The sequence below is a fragment of the Hylobates moloch genome, unplaced genomic scaffold (assembly GCF_009828535.3).
Source record: "Hylobates moloch isolate HMO894 unplaced genomic scaffold, HMol_V3 SCAFFOLD_1, whole genome shotgun sequence".
Classification (NCBI taxonomy): domain Eukaryota; kingdom Metazoa; phylum Chordata; class Mammalia; order Primates; family Hylobatidae; genus Hylobates; species Hylobates moloch.
Window position 1 is genome coordinate 50,621,674 of NW_026652276.1, and position 26,778 is coordinate 50,648,451.

The window sequence follows — 26,778 nt, forward strand, 5'->3', positions numbered from 1 at the left end:
AAAAACCAAAAAAAAAAAAAAAAAAAAAAGTCTCACAAGTTCTAAAGAAAAAAAGGCGAACCACTCCGCACACCAACCCCGCTCCCAACCGGGCGACAGGAAGGCAAGCGCACTAACTGCCCCGTTCTTTGGATAAAAGGAAAAAAAACGCAGTGAGGGGACACTTCTGCCCTGAGTCCCGCTCACTCACACCGGCGCGCGCCCAGCCTGTCCCGGGCTCCGGGAAGGAACGGGCTGTGACAGCGAAACGGGAGCGGAGACAGAACACCGCACGCCCAGCGTCCCAAACAGCGACTGATGAACACGCCCGAGCGCCGGCAGGACCCTCGGCCCGCCCCTCCCCTTGTGAAGTCACGCTGCGTCGGCACGCCTGCCGCCACGCCCACCTGGCGCTGGGAAGGGGAAGGGAAGGGGCGGGACCCGGCCGCCGCTGCCCACAAAGATTCCCTCGCTCCTCCCCGGGGGCTGTCAGCGCGGGCTCCGCCCTCTCGTCCTTCCAATCGCCCTCGGCCCCGCCTTCCCCGCCCTCCCGTTCTCCGCCCACTTCAGCTGTCGCCGCGCAGCGGCAGTTCTGTGCCGCCTCGCCTTGCTGCTGCGGTCTTCTGCCGCTTACTGTCCAACTTTGGGGTTTCTTGCCTTTTTTCTCTCAGAGTTGAGCCCCTGCCCGGGCTGTTTAGTCCCTCGGTCACGAGGAACGGTAGAGCTTAGAATCTGTGAGTACGTTAGAAAGTTCGCAGTCGAGTAAGAACAGGGTTCGGGCAAGGCAGCTGGTCCGGTACCAAGGGAAAACAGGCTGGGATGGTGAAGGGGTCAGTGGCTACAAGGCTGGAAGGTTAACACCAGAAGGGAATTTGGAGATCAATTCAACCGCCTCATTTCAGGCATACTTAAATTGAAACCCAGAAAGATGAGGTAATTTGCAGAAGGTCACCCAGCAACCCCTGAGCAGGCAGGACTGCAACACAGATGTCTGACGTGGCCTTCCACTGTGTAATACTAAGCAGATAGGACGTAAATTCCTTTGCAGACGTCTCATTTTTCCTTACCCCCTGCCTCTCATATTACACACCTTCCCCATTTTGCTTTTCTTCTTTTACTTTGCACTTGTTTTTGTACATCCAAAAGGAATTAATTATTCAACAGCAGTGGGAACCCTTAAAACATAATCTGGAAAAAAGATCAATAAAGTTTTCTTTATGTCGCGTAGTGAAAAGAGCATGTGCTTTAGAGACAAACCTGGGCTCCAGCTATTTACTTGTGAGATCTTTAGGTCCATTGGCTTTTATTACAGCTTTTAAACCATAATAAAATGGGGATCCCTGCCTCGCAGAAGATTGATTAAATGGATCATAAATTGTCCAACTAGTGCCTAGCAAATAGTACATACTCAGTATTTTCCCCTTTTTAATCTCCGTTTTACAGGCGATGGAACTCACCAGAGACCAGAGAGCTAGAGAATGGCTGAACTGGGTTTTAAATCTAGTCAATCTTGACCCCAGAGCTCTCCAGCCTAAAGGTAATGTTTAGACTTAACTTGCAGTGGTGTCACTATGAGTCAAAAACAGACTGAAGAAATAAAATAGCAGGATAAAGTAGTGGGGCATTAAAGAATCATCTAGTTAACTCTTGATGGTGGTAACAGAAATGTTGGGAAAAGTGTCAGAAGCCTTAATTTTTTTCCCATTCTTTCTGAGTATTTTTAGATCAACCACCACTTCCCAAATATTTGCAAACAAGCAGCATAGATGTTATAGCCCTACAAAGAGTTGCAAAAATTATCACAACATTAGCAAGAGAGTCAAGGCATTTTTAAGGAAACAGAAGCTTCCATTTCATGAATCAATAAAGCCCAAGGTGCCAAAGACACTGATGTCATACTGGAAAGTGGTGTAAAATAAAATTATAAGCATGATTTCAACATCAAATAAAACAAATGATGAAACATGCCAGTTAATGGCAGAGCCAGCGTCCCACCTCAGTCCCAATCCAGATCAGAAGCTCTAATTCTACGATGGTTATCTGGCAGGACTTGACATTTCAACTGAATTGTACTCAAAGCTGTATTTTCTTAAAACAGGCAAAATATTCTCACAGAAGCAATATTTAAGGCAGAACTCTTTTTCTTTTTTAAGGTTTGACAAGATCTTCAAAAGATTAAGAATAGACAGGAAACCAATTAAGAATGTTAAGAGTTACAGCCAAGAATTTGGGCAAAGAAAGTTTGCCACTCAACTCTCAATCATTTGCCCCCAGAAAAGGGATTAGGTTGGGCTGTTCAGACTAATTATATGAACATTTTATAAAAAGAAATCAGACACAGAAAGTCAAGTCCCACAAAAGCAGAAGCTGGTACTCCAAGCTGTGGCTCAGCCCTTCCCTTCCCCCACAGGACAGAACTCAGCTGAACATCTACTTCCTTCCCTACTAACTCAGCAGTTCTCAGAAAGGAAATGGCAACCATATGCTTTCTCATTAACCAAAACGAAAGGCAGCCTTGAGAAACAAGATGGTCTGGGCAATACAGAAACCCTTCAGCCCAGGCTAGTTGGTTTCAGCTACCTCTAAATCACTCCCGAAGGTGTGGTTAATAAAAAGAAAAAGGAGATGTCAAGGAGACAATTATTGCTATGCAGATAACTTATATTACCATTCAGTGAAATAGATCTGCCACTCAGTCTACTCATTTAGGTCATGATTAGATTGCTGATTCTTTAATACACACACAAGATTACTTCATGGTCGTCTTTTCTCTAAGGCTGTTGTTCTTTAAGCCTTCATTTTTCACAGCCTAAACATAAGCTTACTCTGAGATGATGGACTCTTCCACTTTACGTCCAGAACCTCAACACCACGTTTTAGTGTAAAGATGCTTGGTGAGATCCACTATAATACAGAAGGGCATCCATTAGCATCCTGGACATAGAAGGTTCTGTTATCTGGGTCCTCACTGATAAAGGTTTTGTTGTAAATTTTACCCAGCACTCAGTACCCATGCTCACTCCCAGGTTTTGGTTTCTGGAATTACCAAAATTATTTTCACTTTGTTTGCACAATCCATCTATTTAAAACTATTACAACATCAGTGAAACAGTTGTTTGTACCAAGTACTGTTTGATTTTAAATATCTTGTATAGTGAAACTTAATAATTTTAAAAATTAACAAGAACCACAGTGTGCTCGCTCACCTTACAGGTATAATCCACTTTGTAACATAATTGGCAACTAAAAAAAAAACTCAAACAAATGGTATTTTCTTAATTTTCCTAAAACAATTTAACCAAAAGACTCAGAAGTAATGTTTAGTAATGATTGCAGCAATAGCCACACAAATCATCCCTATAGTGATAAATGCAAATACACTGAGCACTTGTCATGGGCCAAGCATTTTACACTTATAAGCACATTACACTATTTTGGGTTTTGTTTTTGTATTGGAGACAAGGTCTCACTCTGTCACCCACCCGGGCTGGATGCAGTGGCTGCACCATAGCTCACTGTAATCTGGAACTCCTCTGCTAAAGTGATCCTCCAGATTCAGCCTCCCAAGTAACTGGGACTACAGGTGTGCACCACCACGCCTTAGCTAATTGTTTTATTTTGTGTACAGATGGAATCACACTGTGTTGCCCAGGCTGGTCTCAAACTCCTGAGCTCATGCAATCCTCCCGTCTCAGTCTCCCAAAGTGCCGGGATTACAGGCATGAACCACCAGGCACGGTCTGATTTACACTTTTTGATGTGTTACTTGTGTGAAGTGATTGATCTCATTTTATAATAAGTTATGAAGCTTGCATTTCAAAATAACTGCCTGTCACATGTAATAACTTTTTCTACAAAAAAAAGGTTATTTGCCCTAAAAAGTGCATGTATTTGTTTATCTAAATGGGTAATTGGATTTTTCAAAGGCTTTGTAATTCAGTGATAAGTGCAGTTAATATGTTGTCTGATCCCCCAAATCTGATTGTGTGGGGATAGTGAAATCTACTTGTGAGGAATGACTCTGTAGTTTCCCTTGGGAAAAAATGCATCCCTAAATGGGTTAATTCAACTCAGCTACATTTTCTTTTTTATTATTATTATTTTAGACGGGGTCTTGTTGTCATCCAGGCTGGAATGTAGAGGTGCAATCACAATTCACTACAGCCTCGATTTCCCAGGCTCAAGCAGTCCTCCTGCCTCAGCCTCCCCTATAGCTGAGACTGCACGCACATGCCACCACACCTGGCTGATTATTTTTATTTTTTTTATTTTTTAGTAGAGATCAGGTCTCACCGTGTTGCCCAGGCTGGTCTCAAACTCCTGGGCTCAAGCAATCCTCCTGCCTTGGACTCCCAAAGTTCTGGTATTACAGGCATGAGCCACTGTGCCCAGCATCTTTTTAATGATATTTCATGATACAGTGAACAACTTTGGCTTCTGTGTTCTAAAAAGCTTTTCAAATGTATCATACCTCAAATAGCTACGTGGATTTATTTTTTATTCAGATTAAGAAAATATTATTAGCAAATGAACTAACTGAAGACTGATGGGACAACATATGGTGCCAAAATGCTTCAGAAAGAGTTGCTTGCTACTGTTTTCTGATGTTTCCCCATGTCCTATCTATAAAATGAATAAATAAATAACAGTTTTTAAAAATCCAGCTGGCCCAGTTGCAGAGCCCTGTTCCTTAACAGGCCCTACAAGGAGTATGTGACAGTATGTGTAGGAGACTAATATCATTCCTGACATGTTGGAGCAGAAGGCTTGGTATCTCTTTTTAGAATTCTGATTTACTATTGTGGTTTCTGTATAATAAAGATGGATACCTTTTCTTATTCTGGAGCATTATCAAGCTCACATACATGCACACAAACATACGCCAGTAAATCACCAGGAAGAAAGAGTAAATGCTTTCGAACAAACCCCTAATTAAGAGTATTACCCATAGGAGCACAGCGTATCCCATTGGGAAGGATGCTTACAGGTAATGTACACTAACCCTTTCACATTGTGTATGAAAATAATACAAGCCCAGAGATGTTAACAAGATTACCACCTAGAGCCCCTAATGAATGAATGGATCTCAGTAACTTCACCAAAGGCTGCTAATATCACAAAAAGAGAGACAACCAGTCCAAAACAATTAAATCAATATCTCCCAAGGTAGGACTCAGTCGTCAACATATTTTTTTATTTTTTTAATATATATATATTTTTATTATACTTTAAGTTCTAGAGTACATGTGCACAATGTGCAGGTTTGTTACATATGTATACATGTGCCATTTTGGTGTGCTGCACCTATTAACTCGTCATTTACATTAGGTATATCTCCTAATGCTATCTCTCCCCCCTCCCCCCCACCCCACAACAGGCCCTGGTGTGTGATGTCCCCCTTCCTGTGTCCAAGTGTCCTCATTGTTCAGTTCCCACCTATGAGTGAGAACATGCGATGTTTGATTTTTTGTCCTTGAGATAGTTTGCTGAGAATGATGGTTTCCAGCTTCATCCATGTCCCTACAATGGACATGAACTCATCCTTTTTTATGGCTGCATAGTATTCCATGGTGTATATGCACCACATTTTCTTAATCCAGTCTATCATTGTTGGACATTTGGGTTGGTTCCAAGTCTTTGCTATTGTGAATAGTGCTGCAATGAACATACGTGTGCATGTGTCTTTATAGCAGCATGATTTATAATCCTTTGGGTATATACCCAGTAATGGGATGGCTGGGTCAAATGGCATTTCTAGTTCTAGATCCCTGAGGAATTGCCACACTGACTTCCACAATGGTTGAACTAGTTTACAGTCCCACCAACAGTGTAAAAGTGTTCCTATTTCTCCACATCCTCTCCAGCACCTGTTGTTTCCTGACTTTTTAATGATCACCATTCTAACTGGTGTGAGATGGTATCTCATTGTGGTTTTGATTTGCATTTCTCTGATGGCCAGTGATGATGAGCATTTTTTCATGTGTCTTTTGGCTGCATAAATGTCTTCTTTTGAGAAATGTCTGTTCATATACTTCGTACACTTGTTGATGGGGTTGTTTTTTTCTTGTAAATTTGTTTGAGTTCTTTGTAGATTCTGGATATTAGCCCTTTGTCAGATGAGCAGATTGCAAAAATTTTCTCCCATTCTGTAGGTTGCCTGTTCACTCTGATGGTAGTTTCTTTTGCTGTGCAGAAGCTTTTTAATTTAATTAGATCCCATTTGTCAATTTTGGCCTTTGTTGCCATTGCTTTTGGTGTTTTAGACATGAAGTCCTTGCCCATGCCTATGTCCTGAATGGTATTGCCTAGGTTTTCTTCTAGGGTTTTTATGGTTTTAGGTCTAACATTTAAGTCTTTAATCCATCTCGAATTAATTTTTGTATAAGGTGTAAGGAAGGGATCCAGTTTCTGCTTTCTACATATGGCTAGCCAGTTTTCCCAGCACCATTTGTTAAATAGGGAATCCTTTCCCCATTTCTTGTTTTTGTCAGGTTTGTCAAACGTCAGATAGTTGTAGATGTGTGGTATTATTTCTGAGGGTCTGTTCTGTTCCATTGGTCTATATTTCTGTTTTGGTACCAGTACCATGCTGTTTTGGTTACTGTAACCAAAACATATACTACATATACTGATGTAGTCCCAGTGCTGGCATGTAGTAGTAGTTCAATAAAATTTTATTGACTAAGTTAATGAATTATGTTTAATGCATATATACAAAGGGCAAATGGAGTGCAAATCTCTTTTGAAATTCCTAAAATGTAATTTGATAATATATATCAATATATATACTACATATACTACAATATACTATACATATACTACAGTATATGTAGTATAGTTTAAAGTCAGGTAGCGTGATGCCTCCAGCTTTGTTCTTTTGGCTTAGAATTGTCTTGGCAATGCGTGCTCTTTTTTGGTTCCATATGAACTTTAAAGTAGTTTTTTCCAATTCTCTGAAGAAAGACATTGGTAGCTTGATGGGGATGGCATTGAATCTATAAATTACCTGGGGCAGTATGGCCATTTTCATGATATTGATTCCTCCTATCCATGAACATGGAATGTTCTTCCATTTGTTTGTATCCTCTTTTATTTCATTGAGCAGTGGTTTGTAGTTCTCCTTGAAGAGGTCCTTCACATCCCTTGTAAGTTGGATTCCTAAGTATTTTATTCTCTTTGAAGCAATTGTGAATGGGAGTTCACTCATGATTTGGCTCTCTGTTTGTCTGTTATTGGTGTATAGGAATGCTCGTGATTTTTGCACATTGATTTTGTATCCTGAGACTTTGCTGAAGTTGCTTATCAGCTTAAGGAGATTTTGGGCAGTCATCAACATATTTTAAAACTCCCTAAGTAATGACAATGTGCAACCAAGTCTGAAAACCAGGCTAAGATTTTTTTTTAATAATTTTCTTTGTTTTCTAAATACCTATTAATATGCTGGAGCAATGTTTCCTTTATATTAGTTAGGGGAATCCTGCACTGATAAATTTCTAGGAGTGAAATTATTAAGTATATATTTAAGACTTCTGATATATATTATCAAATTACATTTTAGGAATTTCAAAAGAGATTTGCACTCCATTTGCCCTTTGTATATATGCATTAAACATAATTCATTAATTTATTCAACAAAATTTTATTGAACTACTACTACATGCCAGCACTGGGACTACATCAGTAAAAAAAATACAAAAATCCCAGACTTCATGGAGCTGACATTCTAAAGAGATAGACAATTAAATAAATAAGTAAAATTATATAGTATATATTAGTGAAAAATAAAGCAGGGGAAGAGATGGGGATTTAGCAGGTAGGAGTGTAGAAAGTGGTGAGGGAAGGTGATATTTGAGTAAAGAAACAAAGAAGGGGAGGGAGGGAGCCAGGTGGGTATCTAGGATAAGGCACTCCAGACATAGGGAGAGCCATTGAAAAGACCCAAGTATCTCTGGCTTTTTCCAGGAATAGCAAGAAAGCTGCTGTAGCTGAAGCAGTGAGTAAGCAGAAAGTTTAGAAGATGCGGGCACCAGGGGAGAGGGCAGGGATATCATATATGAAGATTTTGTGCTGATCTTAGCTTCTTAATTCGAGACAGGAATCTATTGGAGTGTTTTAAGCAAAGACTTGACATGCTAACCTGACTTAACAGAGTCACTCTGACTGCTGGGTGGAGAGCAAAAGGAGCAAGGGTGGAAGCAGGAAAATCAGGAGGTATCATATTAATCCACTTGTGATGAGTGGTGGCTTGCACTGGGGTGGTAGCAGTGACAATGGTATAACGTGATCAGCATCTGAATCTATGTGGAAGATAGAGCCAACAGGTCCACTGTCTGGCTGCAGTGGAGCATGAGAGAATGAGATGAGTCAAATATGACCTCCAGATTTTGGGTCTGAGCAACTGGTAAGATGGAGTTGTCATTAACAGAAATGGGGAGGAATACAAGTGGAGCAGTTTAGGGGATATGGAAAGATCGGGTGGATCATTTTAGACATAAGAAGTGAGATGGGAAGAACACAGCAAGGTGAGTGGTGTGTTGGATGCCAGGTGAATCAAATGTTTCTGGGAAGAGGGGGTGATAGTTGTGTCAAACGCTGCTGATCAGGTGAGATGAAACAGGATTGATCACAGGGTTTAGCAAAAATGAAGATCATTGGTGACTTTGACAATGAAGTTGGTGAAGGATGAAAGACTAAATAAGTTGAGTTCAAGAGAGAACAGAAGTTCACATATTGGAAATATGAAAGTAAGTGCATATAGTTCCTCCCAGGAGGTTTTTTTTGCAAAGGACAGCAGAGAAATGGGCTAATCACTTGAGGGTAAAGTGGGACAAAAGAGATTTTTTTTAATGTAAAAAATAGTAACATGACCCTAGGCTGAATGGCATGATTCAATAGAGAGAGGGAAAAGTCAAATTGCTGAAAACAAATCCTTGTCCTTGAGTAGGTGAGAGATGATGGGAGCTAGGGCTGCTGTGGAGAGGTGGATAGGAGCGTAGAGGGATTTTCTGGAACAGGAGGCTGAGTTGCTATGATGGTAAGAGTGTGTGGAAGGTCTTTTCTGATAGCTACTATTCCCAATGAAATAAGCAAGATCATCAGTTTAGAGTGAGAATGGGGAGGATATGCTGGAAGTTTGAAGTGTAAGAAGAGGTTAGAAATAGTCATTGGGGATGTGGGAGACTGTATTAAATGGGGAAATGTATTACAATTTTAGAAGCCAACTAAAGTCTCACATGAAGGAAGTTAACAGCCAATTTAATGTTGACCAACGCACGTGGTTTTGTATTTTTCTTTAGACACATTCATCTGTGAGAGTTTAGGCACAGACCAGGCTGAGAGTTGGATTTTACCAGTATCAGAGTTTTGACAAATGATAGTAATTCTGGTTTTTGCAACATTTGTTGTACACATCTTTCCCACTTGTGATTTGCCTTTTCCTTTTATCTGTATTTTTAGTGTAGAAACTTTGTATATTTATATGGTCAAATTTATTATCTTTTCCTAGGATGTCTTCCATTGCTCTTTTGCTTGAGGAAATCCTTCCTCATGACGAGATGATATAAACTTTTCTCTATACCTTCTTCAATTCTTTATGACTAAATATTTACCTCTTACGTATGCTGTGATGCAAAGCTCTAATAAAATATGCATCAAAAAGTTACTTTATTTGTCCAATGTTATTTATTGAAGAAACAACTTCTCAGATTTATTTTTTAAAATATTGTCTATTTTTTCTATTTTATAAACTCGAGTTCCAGTTTATCACTTTTATCTGATTTATCTGTCTGTTCTTAGTATTTAACATGCTTTAACTATTGTATGTTTATAATTGATAAGGCAAATACCAACCTCCAGACCCCTTTTTTATAAACATTCTTTAATCATTCTTGCTTACCTTATTTTCCTAGACTATTTTGTCATGATTTAAAAACAGACTTTTCTCAGGGTTTGTTTGGAATTGAAAGAAGGGTATGTCCCACTAATTTGGGACGTACCAATTTCTTTATAATATTCAAGTTCCTCATTCAAGAACCAAGCTATGATCCTCTATTCCTGTCTTTTAAATTTTACTGGATTGATTACTCAGTCACATTTTTAATATATTTTAAATCCCCTTGAAATCATAGTTTTGCTTTGATTTTCATTTTGCTAGAATGGTGATTCCTCAAGTAAGTTCCCCAGAAGAAAAGAGGAAGAAGGTACCTTCTGATACTTTACATATGCAAAAATGTCTAACTTGTTTCTCACATATTTGGGGCAGGTATAGAATTTCCACTTGTAGTTTTTTTCTCTTAATATTTATCATTAAATCCAATGGATAGAATGTTCCTTGAAACACTAATTTTAGAAGAGATAAAATGAAAGAGGCCGGCCACGGCGACTCACGCCTGTAATCCCAGCACTTTGGGAGACCGAGGCAGGCGGATCACAAGGTCAGGAGTTCGAGACCAGCCTGGCCAATATGGTGAAACCCCGTCTCTACTAAAAATACAAAAATTAGCCGGGCGTGATGGCACATGCCTATAGTCCCAGCTACTTGGGAGGCTGAGGCTGAAGAATCATTTGAACCCGGGAGGTGGAGGTTGCAGTGAGCAAAGATCGTGCCACTGCACTCCAGCCTGGGCGACAGAGCAAGACTCCATGTCAAAAAAAAGAAAGAAAGAAAGAAAAAAACCTAAGCATCATAAAAGAGAGATTAAGTTAGTGAACTATTAATAGGGAAGTATATGTAATTTTATAAATGAGGTCCATATACTGATAAGGAAACAAGTACATGCAAAAAAAGAAGCAACATAATAATAGTATACAATGATTAGCTATTACAAAATAAAAACCTATATATCAATAGGTTTTTATTATAGATATATATCTATAGTAAATATAGATATTTACTACCTATAATAAATATAGATATATATGTTACTATAGATGTATAGATTCATTTTCATACTATATATATTTATATATAGATGTATTTTCATACTATATATATCAATATATTAATATATCTATTTTCATACCATATATCTGGAAGAACACACACCAAATAGTAACAAATCACTATGGGGATTAAGATGTGGGAGAGAAAGAACTTTCACTTTTAATTTTATATACTCTGAAATTATTTGAAGTTTTAAAATGATGTTTTATTCATAGGTGTACAGTTTTTTTATAGCCAATGTACACATTTATTTCACCTTTTTATGCCTTTATTTCACTTGACATGGTTGACCACATCCCTTTTGTACAACACTGGATCAGGCACCTCTCCTACGTATTCCCATAACACACTATACATATCCCAATTACAGGAATTTTCACTTTAATTTATAATTTCCTCTTTATTTGTGTATTCCAAGGAGACCAAAAAGTCAGGTACTTTTCCTGTTTCTCATTTTATGTTTTACCTTACAAAGTACATGTTCAATAACTATTGTTTGAAAGCGTCTGTATGATTTGAAAGGGAATGTGTATAATGTAGCATCTGAAAAATAAAAGAGGTAATGCTCAGAAGGCAGAAAAAGGAAGTGAGCTAGGCAAGGTGGAAAGTCCTGAGGGTGAGCTATGCCCATTGGTTGAGCAGCCAAACCACCAAGGGAGCATTTCTTTAACTGCAGCCTAAGTAGGGCAAAAGGAACAAGTGGAGAACAGTGAAAGAAACTGTGCAAGAGCAGTAAGAAGATAACTGGCCTTCTCCATTTAGGGGAATTTCACGCCTAAGTGGAAAAGTAAATGTCCTTCTCTGGTGACCTCGTAGCTCAGCTATCCCATGTGGGTGGGATAAATAGGAGTAGCGTGGAAACCTTGAAGGGGAAATTGGTAGGCAAATACCACTGCAAAAGCAAGAGAAAGCTGGGTTCTTGCTTATTAAGGTAAAGCCTAAACTATTCAAAAAAGGAAACACCAAGAAGTGTACATCTATATGCAGAGGCTTAAATAAGATGGAAGTTCATTTCTTCCTCATGTTATAGTCCCAAGAAGAGCAATGCAGATTTGCAGGGAGACTATGAAGTCACTCGAGGACTCAAATTCCTTCCATTTTCCACCCACCGTTCCCTTAAGTGATATCATTAGTGGGTTGTGGTCACACTCACTGCTTCCCATCTGTGGAAAAGAAAAAGAGAGGAACGCCAAGGCAAACAGCTTATTTTTAAAGGTACAAATGACCCAGAAATTGCACATACTTTCAGCTTACATGTTACTTCAGCTCACATCCTATTAGCCAAAACTTAATCACTTGGTCACATTTAGCTGTGAAAGAGGCTAAAGATGTAGTCTCTAGGTGAGTAATCATGTACCTAGTGTAGCCTTTATTTCTATGGGAAAAGGGAAGTATGGATTTTAGAGGAAAACTATAAGTCTTCGCCATATGAAGAAACCAAATGTTGTGTTGTTAACCTAACCAGTAAAACTTAAAAGGCTAATGGCCACCAAATGCTGGTCTAAGACTACTATACATGTACAGTACAAAAACCAAGGACAAGGGAGGAAAGCATGCAATTTAAAGGTTTGTCCTTTAGTATGAGATAATATTCCTCCTATTTTATGTTAAAATATATTTAATGAGATAGTGATGATGATAGATAGTATTTCAAATGTCCTTTCTTAAAAAAAAATTGTTAAAACAGAGTATTGGCAACAATACATCAGTATACCCATTCCCCAATTTATGTGTGTGTGTGTGTGTGTGTTGTTGAGATTTTACTGATTCTTGAAATCTTTATCTGGGAACTAATGCTCCATGTGACAACCAAGCACAGAGGGTCAGCAGAGAAGCCAGTACTATCCTTACTCCTCCTTTAACATCGAAGATGGTATCTCACCTCAAGGATAGGTTTTGTAAACTCTCCTCACTGGACCCACCATCATCTCCTTCTCTATACCCAGTTAGATCCTCCCACCTCTGGACTCCCATGGTATTGTTTACATGGTTGCACCACAGCTGCAAGGTCTCTAAAGGCCTAGACTCTGGAGCTAGCATAATGTCATATTTGTCATATTCTGTTGGTCAAAGCCAGTCATCAGCTCAAACCGGATTCAAGGAGATGGTCAGGTAACCTCTGCCTTTTGATGGGAGGAGCAGCAACATCATATTGTAAAGAAGCATGTGGACACAAGGAAATATGATTCATTTGGGTTGTGGGGGAAGGAGTCATCACTGTAATGCTTTTCCACAACTGACATTTCCCACATGATAACATTCTATCTTCCAGCCTTCCTGTCATGCCCACAACTTCCTTTAAAACAAAGTGCAGTTCATAGGGTACCTTGCTTTGTACTATATAATTCTGCCTCCTGGCTTCAAGAAGTCAGACTGGAGATAAGTACTTCTATTAGTTAGGATTAGTACTAAGTTAAAGTGAGAGAAAACCCCAATTGGCTGGGCATAAATAGAAGTTTATTTCTGGCTCTTGTTAAAGTACAGAGGTAGATTCTAGAGGTTTGGTATTGGCCTCCACATTATCAAACCTATTCTATCTTGTAGCTCCATTGACTGTACTTTCCATTTCCCAGGTTGCCTCATTATTCAAAATGGCTGCCAAGACTCCAAGCATCATACATCCCATTTCACTCAATAGAAAGGAAAAAGGTAGGGAAAATAGAGCCCACTCTAATTTGGGATGTTTCCTAAAAGTTGCACACCCAACTTCCTCATATCCCATTGGCTTTCATTTACTCATGTAGACACACCTATCATCAAGGGGGATCAGGAAGGTGGCTTTCTGGTGGCTGTGTCCCCAGCCAAAAATCAGTGGTTCTATTACTATGGAAAAAAGAGTAGGTAAGAATGAAGATATGAGGGAGGTGAGGGAACAAATCACGTAGATATCGGTGAAAAAAAAAAAAGCACAGGCAGAGGGAAATGCAAGCACAAAGTTTCAAGGCAGGAGCATTCTTGGAAAGTTTGAGGAACAACAAGGAATCCAGCATAATTAGAATGAGAAGAGGAGTATCAGATGAGAATGAAGAGATAGCCAGGGATCAAGCTTAGTAAAGGCCAGGTAATGTGCTGTGAATAAGATATTCTAAGAATCCCAAAGCAAAGCTGTGTAGGGATCCTCAAGACCACCTACCAGTTTCAATGATTTGCTAGGAGGACTCACAGGACTCAACATATAGTCCTACTTATAGCCGTGACAGTGACAGGATACAGAGCAAATTCAGCAAAGGGAAAGGCATATAAGGCAAAGTCTGAGGAAACCAGTTGCAAGCCTCCAAGAGTCCTCTCCTAGTGGAGTCACACAAGAGGCACCTTATTCCTCTACATCAAGTTGTGGCAACAGGTATGAAATACTGCCTACGAGGAAGCTCAAGGTTTTTATTGCGGGCTTGTCACAGAGGCACCCTTTTCCTGGCATATACCAAAGCCCTGACTGCCAGAAGGAAAGCAGGTGGTTAGCATAAACTATGCTGTTTATACTAACAATTTAGACAGAGTGGGCCACTCTTATCATTTAGGTAATGGCCAGAACCCTGCTGAAACCTACGTTTCCAGATACCCATCAGTAGCCAACCTTGCAAGGAGATTTCTAGGAATAGCAGTCTTGGGCCTATTGCTAATTCTTTCCTGAACAAAAGTACACACGGAGGGATGCACAAAGCAAAGTGGAGTAGGAATCAGGAAACTAAGCAAAGACTAACCAGGCTCATAAGTTAGTAGATGCAATGAGTAAATAGAAACCATGAACCAGATACACTGAGACAGAGAGAGTACAATAGTAACAGAAGGAGGAAGAAGCAAAGAGAGAAGTCAGTGGGACGACAACCCCTATTATTGCTGTTAGGATATCAGAGTTGCTATTAATATATGATTCTGGAGATCAATGAACAATGCTCCAGCTTCACATGAGGCCTGATTATTCCATTAAAATGTTTCCTATACTTGCTTCCTAATGTACTCATATCCTTATAATAAGTTGAAATCACCGAAAGTCAGAGGCATATTTGTGCTCCTTGAAACCTAAAAACACTTCGCTAATACACCTAGGGTTTTAGTCGTTGAAAACATAGATGTTACAGAGAAAAACTAGAATGGTAGCCAAAGGATCACTGGCCAACTGGATAAAGGACCAAGATTTATAGTACGGCATAAAACCTCCCCTCACCCCCCTCCATAAAGCCCCTGCTCCAGCCACATCAAACTACTCACAAGTACATTCGAAGTAAACTTCTATACTTCTTTGATTTTGATCATGTAGTTTACCCTGTTTAGAATTCTTGGCCTTGTCATTCTCAAAAAACTCTGAAGAGCTTCTTTACCCAGCTCAAGAGTCATTTGCATTCTCGATGAAGCCTCTATGACCATTTCTTCCCTATACACTCTTGTCTAGCCCCTTTAGAATGAATCTTTATTTCTGGACTACTCTCTCAGTTCTTGGTATATATTTCTATAGTAGCACATATAAAACATATTGTAATTGACAATTTATGTGTCTGTCTCTGAATAAATTATGTTCCTAGCACTTAGCATAGTGCTTCACAAGTGGTAATTCTTTACTAAATGTGTATCAAAGAAATGAATGGATGAACGAACCAAGAAACAAATCCAATGAATCACATATTGAAGAGTTATGACATCAGGAATCAAGGACAAGTCTCCGTGACCAAGACACCCAATTTTCAATTCTCATGCTTGAAACAATAATATCTCTCATCTATTTGGGTACTTTTTATTTCTCCAAATTATATTGCTTTTGTACTACCCTAGTTCTTTGAAGATACCATTACTTTACTCATGTTAAATAGCTGTGTTAGCATTGATTATAACAATTTCCCTAGTGAGGAAGCAAATTATTTTCTTAAAAATTATGGCAGAACTTAAATATCCCCCAACTTAAAAGGTCTGATGCTAAATATATTTAACTCTATAGTGTCTAAGTATGTTTATACAAGTAAGTAAACACACACAATTATTCTTCTGCTGTGAAAGTACTTTCTACCTCTAGTGGCTTATATGTGTATGCATATTTTTAAGTTAAACTTTTCAAAGGGGAAATATTTCAAGTAATACTGATTTCACAACCCACTACTATGACACTGAAAGTGAATTCCCCAAGCAATTTTATAATAAAACCAATTCTAAAAGCTTAGACATGGTCATAGCAAACATCAAATAAAATCTAAATTTGTTACTATTTCCATGTGATTTCTTTTGAGTAGTGACCCTTTAAAATCTGGTAGTATATAGGTTTCCTTTATCTCCCTGAGAGTTATCAGAATCAAGGCCTTTGGTTAAATGCTTTCATTACATGTTGTGGTTGTGGTGGCTATTGTTTTCAACATGCAAGAGGTTGCAAGAACTGAACTACACAAAATGGATTCCCCAAAACTGAAAAGAGATTTCTAAAAATAGCACTGTGAAATTCAAGCTCATTCGAATTAATTTTGAATTTCCTAGGTCAGCCATCTGAGAGAGGGCTTGCAAATGTGTATTGATGAGGTTGAGGTGTTGCCCAATTCTCACATGTGTGTAGAGAGGAGAATGTTGTTGCAGAGTTAAAGAAGGAAACCAATATTTTTTGAGCATTTTCTTTGTACCAGGCTCTTAACATACGCTCTCATTTAATCATCACAGCACCCTTCTATCATAGAGGTCGTCATCCACATTCCACAGATGAGAAAAGGAAGCTTGGAGAAGGAGGTTCCAGGCTGCACACGTATTGCTGAGGAGAGCTGAAATTCCAACCATGTTTCTCCAGCTCCAAAATCTGTGCCTCTACCACTTGATATAAAAGACCATGTGACCACATCACTAGCTACAAACAGCTCTAACTAAATGTAAGCAATCCTGGAATTCATCCCTAAAATGGAGTGATCTGCTTGGAGATTAAAAATTTTTTTTAAAAAAAGAATTAAACAGGGATCAGCAAATTATAGCCCCAAACTTGCTTGCCAAATAACCTAAGGCTGCTTCCAGTCTACGAGGGCAGAGTTGAGTAGTTGTGACAGAAACCACATGATCCACAGAATTCAAAATATTTACTGTTTGACCCTTTGCAGAAAAAGCATGCTGATCTGACCTCTGGAAGAGAACCTTTGTCGATCAATATCTAGTGTTGTCCCAGGAAGAGAGATTCGATGTCTAGCAGACACTGGAAAGCCTACCTTGTATAAGTGCAAGGGGATCTGCTGACCCTGCCCCATTTACTCAAGTGAGTAAATTCCCCTTGCCCTGACCTATTATCCATCAAGGAATCTCATCACAAATACCATTTTCTAAGTACCGTAATAACTGAGAACAACTCTGAAGAAAAATAGATAATAGTTGCTGTGAAAATATGGCCAAATTGTAAATTAACAGTTTAATATGCTGGATTTAAAATCACCACACAATGAATTTATAATTGGTATGAAGCTCTTAAGTAGATCTGATCATATCTAAAAAAACTGGTAGAAATGAGTTTCTGAACTTTGCCAGAATCAAAGATTAGGATTCTTATTGACCCAAAAAGACAGATAAATGAAGAATATCCAAGTTAAGAAAGTTAACCAGCCTCTCAATCTACATCACTTTATCAGTATGTTTCCTGCATTAAATTAGTTCAAAGGATAAATAAACTTAATTGATGAAAAAGGTTTATATGCTTTTCATCAATTGTATTCACACTGTGTTTCTTATTTGTTTTTATACCATGATAGAATAATAGGATGGAAAACATGAGACTCTGCACTAACATTTTGAATAATTCACAAAAAATTTTGGAATAGAAGATAGATAGTTTAAGTTAATTAGGTTGGCCCTATGAACCAATAATCTAATTTTCAAGGTAACATGGGAGAAGTAATTTTGGATGACTAGCAAAAAAAATTAAAACAAAGAACAAAGCTGGAAATAGTTTAATTATAAAGAGGGAAAAAAATTTTAAACTGAATAATCTTTAAAAAGTAAAGAATTTCTTCTTAATTTGAAAATATAGAGAAATTGGTGACAATGAACACTTCTGGTTTTAGTCTCTTTTTATATAAATTTTTATTTAGGACAGCTTTAAATTTACAGAAAAAAATGAAAGAGAATACAGAGTTCTCAGTATACTCCTCATTCAGTTGCCCCTCCTATTAGTATCCCACATTAGTATGAAACATTTGTTATAACTAATGAACCAATACATTATTAACTAAAGGATTCCCTTAGTTTTTATTCAATGTCCTTTCTAGGTTGGTTTAGTTTACCCATTCCTGAACCAAGTAAACATTGGCAAGGAAAATGGAATTGCTGTGATTGACTTAATTAATCCAGGCCAACCACTGGCAACCCAACTATATGCCAGCTAACCTTAAGGGTGAAGTTGAGTGGATGTTGACAGGTCAATCACCATATTCACTACAATGATTTTCTGATGAGGGATCTACTAAGATATACTATGGGGAAAAGAATCCTAATTAAGCAATCAGCTTTTCCTTATTATTCTCCAGTAGGACACTCACAAATATAACTAATCATGAATAGCCAGAGATGTTCATGACACAATAATTGTTTGACATTTCTAGAGGGTATTTCTAGAAACTTTAAAAATTTCCAAGATTCAGAAAAACAGAAAAATTTTATATGATTTCTTGGTTTTCTTTCCATTCTATTGATAGACATGTTGTTTCCTATGCATAAATTTAAACCCTACAGATTACTGCCTTTTCTTTAAAAAAATTAATCTTATTTTTTAGAGAATAAAATGCATTCACAAGATTAAAAATTCAAAAGACCCAAGTATATATAGTGAGATTTCCCTGTACTATCTGTGTTCCCTAGTAATTTCCATTCCTGTCTACCACCAAAGTTATCATTTTCTTGTGCATTCTTCCAGAGATAATTTGTACAAATGTGTATATATGTATATATTCTTTCCTCCACTTCTTTTTACAATGCTCTTCTTCACCTTGCTTTTTGTCTTTATATCTTATTGCTCCTTCCATAGTGATATTGAGAGAGCTTGCTCATTCTGTTTTATTTCTTCACATTATTCCATTGATGGATTTACTGTAATTTATTCAATTAATCCCCCATTAATGAACATTTGAGTTATTTCCAATTTTTTGATATTACAAACTCTAAAAAGTGCTGCAATGTATAAGCTGAGACATATGTCATTTTACCCACATTCCCAGGAGGATATCTGTAGAACAAACTATTGCCTTTCCATCTCTCACCAAAATTTTATTTTCACTCCAAGAACAAGTTTTGCACTGGGTGAGAATACTCACAAAATAACTGGCACTGATCTTTGTTTGTTTAGTATAAAAGACTCATTCAAGTCACAGACCAAAACCAACTTCATATTATATATTTCACACACTAATTTACACTGAAACTCTATTGTCTCACTAAGAACAATCACTTTCTTAGAGCTTTACTTGGATTATCAGAACTAGCAATTGGAGGACACATAATAAAATAATACCATTGACTGAATGTGAAACAAGTTGATAGCAATACCAGGAAGATGAGACATGCCAGGAGGTTGCCTGGCCTTGCTTGGTAGCATGGCAACTTACTCACTGGCCTTGGGATCCTTTCAATTCAACTTGACAACTCAGCAAAGTCTCTATGTTTGTGGCCCTCTCCAGGGAAACTTGTATACATCCAAAGTTTTGTAAAAATTTTCTGTCTGAGTTCTTAAAATTGTAATACTCAGGGTATTTCAGCTGGCTCCCATTAGCAAGGGTCAGGAAAGCTAAATGCATTCTTTTCTAGTTACCAGTCCAGGGCAGAAGCCAGTGTGCTCTGAACAAGATCTGAATGTGGATTATACCATCACCTGGGACTTACCAATGAATGCTCCATTCAGTCAGTGCCCTCAGGAGCTCAGTAGTGGGACCCATAATGATAACATTATAATTAAAATACTAACATTTATCGAGCATTCACTATGTGCTCTGCTAACAGCTTTAAAAGCACTCTTTTCATGATTCTTTTTCACAATTCTGGAGTTGATTCATTTGCAGATTTAATCTAGAAATCTTTTTCATGATTCTAAATTTCAGTCATTTGCAGATGTATTACAAGCATCTACAGGAAGCTCATCCCTCCTTTTTCCACTCTGTGACCCAAAGTTAACCTTGATGTCAGACTCTGTCATTTGTCCTAAGAGTGACTAAAATGAAAATATCCCTGCAAGAGGGAACACAGTAAACGGAACCAGTCTTTTACACATCATTCTGACAAATTTTGTCATATTCTTTCCAGGATAAAATCTTCATGAGGAGAAGACAGAAAGACCTCTGTAGATATGTTAGAAGGTGGGGACAGAGTACTGCTAAAAAGGGGACACTTAAAGGCAAGGTTGATACACAGTAAAAGTTTAGTTCGCCTCAGAGTAGTATCTGGAATATAATCACCATTATTACCCATCTTCCAGTTATAAATCTCTGTTATGAACATGTGGGAAAACAAAGGCCAGAATGGTTTTGTTTCATTCTCCAAAGTATTGATAATAATAAAATTTAACTAATGGTTCATTAAGTAGTGGCATCCGCAAGGATCAGAAACTTCTAATTGATGCATTAGATAGCCTTCAGAAGTTGCTTTTAGGTACTTATGAAGGGTGTTTGAGATTATCCCATTTTAAAATAATCAATCCTAAGATCAGTTTAATAGACATTTGCTTTTCAAAATTATTTTTTGGAGATTTTGATCCTGGGTCTTTAAGCATTAGATATGAGTTATTACTTATCAAGACCTAAAACCACTCAGACTGAAGATCTCTGCCCAGTTGCTGCAAGTGGTTAGCAAGTGGCATGGAATGCCTGAAGAAGTGGGTCACACAGTTAATTACACACAATTTAGCCAAGAGGTAGGCAAAAGGCAATCTCACTCTGTCTCTGATCTGTGTCCACTTTGAAACTTTATCATTGGCAGCAATTTGGTTTTTGTACCTTCTCAGCGTCCATGGGGCAGTAGGCTGGGCTGTATCATTTTTGGCCTCTCTTAGATGACGGAGTATACCTTGCTGAGTGAATGTTCAGGGCTGAGGGAGAAAAAAAAAGGCTGTGTGGTATCCCACTATAGCCCCTGAATATAGGCTCTAACCAGAAGCACACAACTGGGCTGTGATTACTATGGCCTCACCTTTATTTCCAGAGAATTACCCAGCAACATTACTGGAAATGAGCTGTCTTGTCCAGTCAGCTCCCATTCTCTCAGAAAGGTTAGAGCCCCATGAATTTCACAATCTTGCAGCTTCTTGGGAAATGCATTATGAATTTCCAAATCTCTTGTTCAGCCTTGATAAAATTCCCAAATGATTGCAAAAATGAAAATAAAACCCAAAGCCATTTTGAACTTTGGTATTTACAAATAAGACAGGGAATAAAAATTACGTGCAAGTAAACTGGACTTCATAATCATATTGACTTTTTGGCACTTAGTAGAATCCACTGTCTCTATATGGAAGGAATAAATATTGATAGTAATATAAGTTTAATCTTGTCCTCTATCTCAGTAGTTTATGGGATGTTAGGACTGATAGGAGTTTAAATATCATCTACTCCATACCTTCATATCACAAATTTGAGACCAGAGAGATTGTCACTCACTTATGGGCACTTAGCTTACATGGTAGAAAGAACACTCAGCTTAAATGAGAAAACTTGAACTTGAGTCCAAACCCTGACACTTTCTCGTTGTGACTTTCAGACAAGCCAGCAGGCCTCAATTTCTATATTGGCAAATTGGAGTAATTTATGCACCAGGAAGGCTGGCTGTGAATGTTGCTTTGTTGGGGGAGGAACAGTGAAGTGCCACCAAAAACTTGGAAATACATTGACTCTTAAAACTAGTAAAATTCACAAAATAGTTAAGAAAGCCACCTTCAGAAATTAATAATAAAATTGTCAATTTATGATGGAAGAGTTGTTTTTAAAACAAGTCATTTTTCCTGATCAAATATTACTAAATTTTCATCTTACTTTTACAAATCTAGACAATAAAAACAAAGTGAGCATTGGCTTACTCATAATTCACAGTGAATACATCTCCAAATATATTCTGGAAGAATTGATCATCTACATACAGATAGGAACCTGTCATATCCGCTTTTGACACTCAGCAAGATATTGGTATAATCTTTCAACATATTTGAGAGCACACAGAATTCTAAGGAAAGTGAATTATGTGTAACATTTGGGAAGCTGATTTGATCTGAAATGTGATGTTAATTTGATAACCGGGGGAAAGACAGTGAATAAAATCAGTCAGATTGGCAAGAAGTAAAATAAAAAGGAAGCCCCCAAAGGCCAAAATGTAGACCAGGAATGGTCCAAGGCTTTACAGACTTTATTTTATTTAATCCTCTCAATCGCCCTAACATTATTATTCCCATTTTTCATAGGAGGAAACTGATCCTTAAATAAGTTAATTATCTAATATCATAAAACTAGTAAGTGTTAGGAATTATATCTGTAACCCAGCAGTATACTTCCAGAGCCTGATTTTTTAAAATTATATTTTATTTTTGCTAAAGTTATGCATACATATAATGTAAAGAATCAAATAGTTCCATAAGGTTTGTTTTGAAAACAACCATCCCTAGCTCCTGCCTTCCATTTTTCACCCCCTAGAGGCAACTACTTTCACTCTCACCATACCCAGCTAATTTTTAAGGTCTTTCCCTCAATTTTGCTAAGTAATATGCTTGAATTGTTACTTTGTGGATTTCCCATTTTAGACATTCTCTATTGTTATCTCACTCTAGAAAGTGAGGAATTAGCAGTGTTTCTCCCTCATCCCCCACTCCCACCATGAGCACTTGCCTCTCTGCCCATTCTCTCAATATATTCATACTATGATTTTTATTATATCTAATAGTGAGTTGTGTTCACATTACTATGAAGAGGAAAATGCTATTCATAGCTAATACCTGTAGATCACAGTGATCTTTTCTTTTCTACACAACCTACTTTTTTTTTTTTTTTGACAAGAGTCTCGCTCTGTTGCCCAGGCTGGAGTGCAGTGGCACGATCTCAGCTCACTGCAACGTCCACCTCCCAGGTTTAAGTGATTCTCCTGCCTCAGCCTCCTGAGTAGCTGGGATTACAAGCACCTGCCACCATGCCCAGCTAATCTTTTGTATTTTTAGTAGAGATAGGGTTTCACTATGTTGGCCAGGCTGGTCCACCCACCCCAGCCTCCCAAAGTGCTGGGATTATAGGCATGAGCCACCACACCCGCCTAGGGGATCTACTTTTGTCTTACTTTTTGGAAGTATTGTCTTAGTTATCTTATTGCTTTTCATTTAGTTTTCTTTGTATTTATTACTAATTCAAACTCCACCTCAATTGTAGAAATCTCCTTTTAATATATTAAAATGCATTAGGACTTGACAGCTTCATCTTCTCAAGGAAATCTGACTTGCTTCCATCTGGATAAGATGCTCTTCAGCATTAAAAATCAAATATTTTTCTACAAGGTTTGCTTGGAAAACAACAACCATCCCTAGTTCCTATCTTCCATTTTTCATGCCCTAGAGGCAACTACTTTCTCCCCCACCCCGCCCAGCTGATGGAAGCTGCCTTCTTCATACTCCTGGGGACTCTCCTGGTCATTTCTAGTCTTGGATCTTGTTTCCTGATTCCTATGTCTTCCTCTTTCTCGGCTTGTTTCCCGGTGAAGAACATAACTCAGTAGCTTCTCGAAAAAGAGTGCAAAGGAAATAAATGTTTTGAGGCTTTGTGCTATGATTTGACTGTGTCCCTCAAATTCACGTGTTGGAAACCTAATCTTCAAATTTATATGCTGATGGCATTTGGAGGTGGGGCCTTTGGGTGGTAATTAGGGTTAGATAAGGTCATCAGGACGCAGCCCCCATGATGGGAGTGGTGGCTTTATAAAAAGAGGAAGAGAGACCTGAGCTGACATGCTTTTGCCCTATTGCTATGTGATGTTCTTGTCATGCTGTGATGCAGCAAGAAGGCCCTCACCAGATACCAGTGCTGTGCTTTTGTATTTCCCAGCCTCCAGAATCATGAGCTAAATAAAACTTTATTTTTTATAAATTACTCAGTCTATAGTATTTACTCATAACAATAGAAAATAGACTAAGACACCTTATAAATTTGAAAATATCTTCAGCCTACACAATACTCTTTCAAGGTGTAGAAGTCTCTTTTCCTGTGAATTTTGAAAGCACTGCTCTTTTAGATTTAGGTGTTACTATTCAGAAGACAGATGACACTCTGATTCTTCATTTTTTATATTAAACCTGTTTTATTCTGGAAGTTTGTAGTGTCATCTTTTTGTCCCTCTTGTGCTGAATGTTTAAATTCTTCGATAAAAATTTACAGAGTGACTACTATGTGCCAGGCACTCTTCTAGGTATTGAGGATATACCAATGACAGTTTTATGATGATACTCTCAGGTGAACATAAATTTCTCCCCATCATTCTGGTAGGTAGTGGGCCCTTCAACCTGAAAACTGAGATTGTAAGATTTCGATGTTACAAATTTTTGATAATTTCCTACCCTCTGTTCTCTTCTTTTGGTAATACTATTATTACATGTTGGATCATCAGGACTGATCCTCTAATTTTCATATATCCTTTCTCCTCAATTATCCTTATTAGCCTTTTTGTTCTACTTCCTAGGAGATTTCTTTATCTTTTATCTCTTACATTAAATTTCTTATTTTTAATGTCATATTTTTAACATCTAGGTTTCTTTTGAGCTCACTGAATATTCCTTTTACGGATAATCCTGTTATTTTATATATTTTCTTATTTTATTGTTCTGTTGGCAGAGCTTGTTTCCTTCAAGTTGTTTTCTTCTGTTTGTTTGGTTTGGTTTGGTCTCTATCTTTCATTAATAGGCTTTCCTCAAATATCTAGTGATTCCTAGCTGTCTAGTTTTATTTTAAGAATGAAGCATTGAAAAGAGGATGTTTTGTATGCATGAGGGGACTCTCCATTGGGTTTGCTACAGGATGATGTGACATAGGCCAACATACTGGGCCAATGTCAGTATCTTTTCTTTCAGGTTGATAAGATTGCCCAGACAATATTTCCAGCCTTCTGCTAAGAAAACATAAGCCTGGCTAACAGTGTTCTGGGAGCTAAGTGAAGGAAGAAGATTGAAGAAGTCTCAGTATACAACTTACAAATACATACTTAATCCCCAGCCTGCAATATTGTAGCCTACATCCTTTCCTGGTAACCCCAATCCAGAGTCCCTGTATTTGTTCTTGGCACCAAAATAAGAGGCAGTCTCCCACCTGAAAAGAATGGGAATGGGGAATTCAGTATCCATCAGCTTCTTACAAAGAGGTCTCACCAAATCCCATGTTTAAGCACCGCCCTCATTCCTAGTTCCTAAGATATCTGTGCTTCTTTTTAAAACAAAAAACAAAAAAACAAAAACAAGATCTCTCTATGTTGCCCAGGCTGAAATGCAGTGGCTCTACATAGGTGTGATCAAAAGTACTGCAGCCTTGAACTCGTAGGCTCAAGTGATCTTTCCACCTCAGCTGCCTGAGGAGTTGGGACTACAAGCATGCAACACCACACCCAGCTATGTGCTCCAATTTTATGGGGTTCTATAATGTAAGTTGGGTTGGTTATCATCAAGCTAAAGATTCAGCTTTCTTGGTTGTCTTAATTCAGTTACTACTTGTCTATCTGCTTCCCAGTTTCTAAAGTTTTATTGCTGTTGTCTCCTATCTCATTTCCTTTGTCCTTGTGCATTTATGTTTTGTTAACAATTATTTCATTGTTCTCTCAACTGGGTTCAGAAGGAAAGAGATTCGAATGTATGTGTTCAGTCTAACATCTTTAACTGCACTGTCCCAGATCCTGCGCTATTATTACTCTCTATGTTATAAGGAAGTTGGCAATGTTTGTTCTAACTGTTCTAGAAAGACAGATACTAAAACTAACAAACACAAATGCAGTCACTAAAGAAATATGTTGACTACAGTTTGGATTAAACATCCATCAAGACCTCCATCATTTTTTTTGTTTTGATTCTGTGCTTACCAGAAATCTTCTAATTATATGAAACTCAAAATGTCCAAAGTAAAATTGTTAATCTTGCATTGAAACTCTAGATGCTACAGTGTTCTCTTATTACCATGTAATAAGATGGTCACTATCCTTTTAATTACTCATGTCACAAATGTAGGAGTCATTCTAACACCTTCTTCTTTAGCCTCTTTATCTACCCATCACTAAGTTCTGTCATGAATATTTATGACATGTTTACTTCTTTTCATCTCTACTATGAAGATCCTAGTCCAAGTTACTAGCACGTCTCTCCTAGACTTTTACCATTGCCTTCTAACTGATCTCTTTCAGCAACTCACTGGCCCATTCCCCAAACTGCAGTCATAGACACCTTTGCAAAATACAAGCCAGATCATATTCTACACAACCTGCCTAAAATCTCTAAGTTTCCTATGAATAAGAGTGACAATCATTAGCAAGGCCTGTAAAAGCCTGCAGGGATTGGCCTTGTTCCTTCTCTGGTTTTATCTAGTGGTTCTCCTCCCCTGGTGTCAGCTCCCTAGTCCGGCTGCCTTTCTTTCTGATCCTCTTTTTGTCTGAAACTCTTTCCCCCTAAAAGCCCCTTCAGGCAGAACAGCTCTCTTCTACAGCTGCTCCCAATGCCTAACTGCCGTGTTCATTGGCCCTGGTTATTGCTTACTCAATCCTTAGGTTTCTGTTTAGTGTCACTTCCTCAGGGAAGCCTAGTGAGGTCATTCTTCTTTTGAATTTATACATACAGAAACATGCTTCATTTCTTTATAGCATTTGTCTCACTTATTAATTAGGCCCTCTTTTCATGTCTATTTGATTAATATCTGCCTCTCCCACCACAC

At 38.1% G+C, this 26,778-nt stretch overlaps 1 protein-coding gene and 1 long non-coding RNA gene across 3 annotated transcripts in view; one reads left to right on the top strand and one right to left on the bottom strand.

Moving 5' to 3' along the window:
- Positions 1-320, bottom strand: part of NABP1 (nucleic acid binding protein 1) — a 7,819-nt gene extending 7,499 nt beyond the window's left edge. The window contains exon 1 of one of the 2 annotated variants that reach the window (XM_032755109.2): positions 191-320. The gene's annotated coding sequence lies outside the window, so the exon portion shown is untranslated. The remainder of the gene's footprint in view (positions 1-190) is intronic. The other variant, XM_058440092.1, reaches the window with a different exon arrangement.
- Positions 321-626: 306 nt separating this feature from the next.
- The window catches only part of LOC131381221 (uncharacterized), a 35,977-nt gene continuing 9,825 nt past the window's right edge, over positions 627-26,778 (top strand). The window contains exons 1-4 of the long non-coding RNA XR_009209813.1: positions 627-713; positions 1,423-1,516; positions 16,556-16,758; positions 16,981-17,132. This is a non-coding gene — a long non-coding RNA (uncharacterized LOC131381221). The remainder of the gene's footprint in view (positions 714-1,422; positions 1,517-16,555; positions 16,759-16,980; positions 17,133-26,778) is intronic.